Genomic DNA, 4,565 nt, shown 5'->3' with positions numbered 1-4,565 from the left:
TACAGGTACCCCATGAAGGCGAACTATCTCTTGAATGTAGATCCATGTAAGTCTCTCCATCTTGAAGTTTTCTTTGATTGGCAGGAAGTGGGCGGACTTCGTCAACCGATCGACAATTACCCATATGGCATCGTACCCACTCGGAGATCTGGGTAACTTAGTGATAAAATCCATTGTTATCATTTCCCACTTCCACTCAGGTATTCCTAGCTGCTGAAGTAAACCTGAGGGCTTCTGATACTCCACCTTCACCTTGGCGCAAGTCAAGCACTTGCCCACGAAGGTTGCAATTTCTGCTTTCATGTTTGGCCACCAATAAAGTTGTTTGAGATCCAGATACATCTTATATGAACCTGGGTGAATGGAGTATTTCGTCTTGTGAGCCTCATTCATGACAACCTCTCTGTACCCGCCAAACTTTGGGGTCCAGATCTGATTCATGAAATAGTACACTCTGTCTCCCTTAACCTCTAAGTTCTTGTCCATTCCCCGCAATGCTTCATCCGCCACTTTCTCTGGTTTCAAGGCTTCCAGCTGAGCCTCCTTGATTCGCGCGGATAAATGGGAATGAATAGTCATGATCAGTGCCTTCACTCTATGACCTGAGTACTCTTTTCGGCTGAGGGCATCTGCCACCACATTGGCCTTGCCGGGATGGTAGCGGATTTCGCACTCGTAATCACTGAGTAGCTCAACCCATCGACGTTGCCTCATGTTTAGCTCCTTCTGGTCGAAGATATGCTGCAAGCTTTTATGGTCAGTGAAGATAGTGCACTTGGTTCCATAGAGATAATGTCTCCAGATCTTTAACGCAAAGACCACTGCTCCCAACTCTAAATCGTGAGTTGTGTAATTGACCTCGCGTGTTTTCAACTGCCTCGAGGCGTACGCGATGACCTTTCCTCGCTGCATGAGCACACAGCCAAGGCCCTGATTGGATGCATCACAATAGACCACGAAGTCTTCCGTCCCTTCGGGTAGAGACAAGATAGGTGCGCTGCATAGGGCCTGCTTCAATGTTTGGAATGCAGTGTCTTGCGGGACTCCCCAACTAAAGGTTACACCTTTCTGTGTTAGGGTAGTTAGAGGCTTAGCGATTCTGGAGAAGTTTTGGATGAACCTGCGATAATAGCCTGCGAGACCCAAGAATTGTCGGATTTTTGTGGGTGTCTTAGGTGCAGACCAATTCTCTATCGCTTTGATCTTGGAAGGGTCTACATGAATACCTTCCTTGCTAACCACGTGCCCAAGGAAATTTACCTTCCTGATCCAGAACTCGCACTTCGAAAATTTCGCGTATAGCTTTTCCGCCCTTAATGTTTCCAACACCTGTCTCAAGTGGTGTTTATGATCACTCTCACTCCGCGAATAGACAAGTATGTCATCGATGAACACGATCACGAACTTGTCTAGGAAAGGGCGGCACACTCGATTCATCAGGTCCATGAATATTGTCGGTGCATTGGTCAGACCAAAGGGCATTAATACAAATTCGTAGTGTCCATAGCGAGTTCGGAATGCTGTCTTGGGCACATCATTCTCGTGGACTCGCAATTGATGGTATCCTGATCTTAGATCGATCTTTGAGAAATAACTGGCTCCGTGAAGTTGGTCAAAGAGATCTTCGATTCTAGGTAAAGGATATCGGTTCTTGATGGTCAACTTGTTTAGTTCTCGGTAGTCAATGCACATCCGAAAGGATCCATCTTTCTTTTTCACGAATAAGATCGGAGCTCCCCAGGGTGAGGAACTCGGCCTTATGAATCCTTTGCTGATCAGCTCATTGAGCTGGCTGGATAATTCGTGCATCTCTGTTGGCGCTAAACGGTAGGGAGACTTAGCTACAGGAGTAGCTCCGGGGATTAAGTCGATACAAAACTCGACTTGACGTTCGGGAGGAATTCCTGCGAGATCTTCAGGGAAGACATCAGGAAAGTTGCAGACTTCGGGGATGCTCTCGAGGTCTTTAACTTTTTGCGTCCCATCAATAACTTGAGCTAGAAACGCATAGCATTCCTTCCGTAGGTACTTCTGAGCTTTAATGCACGAGATGATACGAAGGTTCAAGCTAAGTTTTTCACCATAAATCATGAGTGTTTCACCAGAGGGAATGTTGAGGCGAATAGCTTTTTCGAAACAAAGGATATCAACACGATTGGGGCTCAACCAATCCATACCGATAATGACATCGAAACTCTTGATAGATACATGCATAAGATCGATAGGAAAGGAATGATTGCCTAAAGTAAGAGTACATCCTATGAATATGTCGTTCGCGCTTTCTTTCTCTCCATTAGCCATCTCGACAATGAACGTTTCGGTTAAAGGTTGAGATTTATGCTTGATTAGATGTTTGAATGCATGACTAACAAAACTCCTCTCCGCACCCGAATCAAAAAGAATGCATGCATAAGAGTTGTCAAGGAGGAACGTACCCGTAACAACGGTAGGATCAGCGACCGCTTCATTCTGGCCCATCGCCAAAACTCTCCCTATATTGCCACCAGTTGTTGCCTTGGGGAAGTTTCTCCTGAAATGCCCAATCTCTCCACATCCATAACAAGCTTGACCAGCACCTGCTCCCATAGTCTGGTTGGTTGGTTGGGCTGGCACCTTGCAGTATCGAGCTGTGTGACCCTTCTTCCCACAGCCGTGGCAACTCAACTCACAGCAGGGTCCGTGATGATGGAAGTTACACTTGTTGCACAAAGGTAGTTTCCCAGCATAAACATCGGTAGGAGTTTGGGTGGTCGGAACAGTAGCTGGTGCAGCAGGAGGAGCAGTAACAGCATGAACTCCTACTGTTTGTTGTTTCTTGGAGGGCTCCTGCGAAGACTGACCCTTGCGTTTGTTCCATGATTTCTTCTTCTTCCCACCACTTTCCTTCTGTGGCTCAGAAACAGCTGCCACTTCGCCCAGATCAACCCCATTATCAATCAGAATTTGTGCCAAATCCTTGGCGCTCTCAAATGTAGTCGGTCTAGCAGCCAAGACATTTCCCTTGGTGGGTTGTGTCAGCCCCCAGATGTACCTCTCGATTTTCTTGCTTTTCGGGGTGACCATTCCCGGACAGAGAAGTGCCAGATCACAGAATCTAACAGTGTAAGCAGCAATGTCAGAACCCTTCATCTTCAAGTTCCAAAGTTCGTACTCCAACTTTTGCACCTCGCCCCTCGGGCAGTATTCAGCCAGCATGAGTTCCTTCAGTCTTTCCCAACCCATGTCGTTAGCCACTGGCAGGGTTAGGGTTTTGACTCGACCATTCCACCAGGTCAAAGCTCTGTCAGTGAAGGTGCAGGCGGCGAACTTCACCTTGTTGGCTTCGAAACAGGCGCAAATTTCGAAGATGGATTCGATCTTCTCGAACCATCGAGTCAGAGCGATGACTCATCTGTTTCCGTCGAAGGACTTGGGTTTCGCGGTCATGAAGTCCTTGTAGGAACATTCCTTTTGTTGTCCCTGACTTCCGTCTTGTCTTTGGGGGTCTATTCCACCTCCAGCCCCACCAGAGTTCACTTGTGCCATTGCTGCAGTTACAGCGACGGTAACTGCTGCCTGGAACATGACAGGGTCGAACTGAGTTGGTGGTGGTGGCGGAGTGGTGTCGTTCCTTCTGATGGATCTTCGGCGTGGAGGCATCTTGTTCTAGAAACAATCAGGAAGAAGAGGATGGTAAGTCCTCAGGATATATGAAACAAAATATATCTCATCCTGATAAACAAGCGTTCTACCAAGCGATAAGCAAGAAAGGTTACTAATGTAACTAAGTTATTGCTATGAAACAAATAGGTAGCAACACTAAGAATGAATCTCCTCACTGAATTTGGCTCTAGCAAAATACTCCTATAGTATTTTATGATGAATGTTTTCGGTAAGTTTTAAGCATGCTGAAGCACCACCGTCACTCCCAAGCACGTGTTGGTCATGTTTTGACTAAATATAGTTGATCAGGCTATATTCACCCGAAACATGATTACATAACTGCCCAGGTTTAATCGCAGTGCCCCAACATCCAAATACTTTTTTCTATTTTGTTCTACTAATGACACGAATTCTGTTATGTATGCATGCTCATATACTTTTTATAAAAATACTCATATTTTTGAAAGTATATTTTTAGCGTAGAGCGCTTAGGCCCCTTTAGTGTTTATGGTTGTATACCACGTAAGGTTCGGTATACTAGTTCGCTATAAACAAGGGCTCTGATACCAATCTGTCACACCCCGAAACCGATGGCGGAACCGTTCCGGGGCGGAGGATGTCATGTGTAGCATCACAACCAATGAATAATAGCAATCATAGCAACACAACCATTACAGTGAATACTTAAATAAAAATGTTTACATCAGTTTGAAACTTTTTCTGAAACTTGTTGAATTACATCAAATAGCTTTGTATAGTATAAACATAAAACTCTTATTGCTCCTGTTCCTCAAAAATCCAGCAAGTACCTGTCTACTGATTTCCTGAGAATACAAGCAGTTTGAAAATATCAGCATAAAGCTGGTGAGTTCATAAGCAGTAGTTTGTAGAGAGAAACTTGTTGATGAGTTTGTAAACGTGTT

The sequence above is a fragment of the Lactuca virosa genome, chromosome 2 (genome assembly GCF_052849685.1).
Source record: "Lactuca virosa cultivar CGN04683 chromosome 2, Lactuca_virosa_CGN04683_v6, whole genome shotgun sequence".
NCBI classification, from domain to species: domain Eukaryota; kingdom Viridiplantae; phylum Streptophyta; class Magnoliopsida; order Asterales; family Asteraceae; genus Lactuca; species Lactuca virosa.
Note: the sequence above shows the minus strand (reverse complement) of the source record.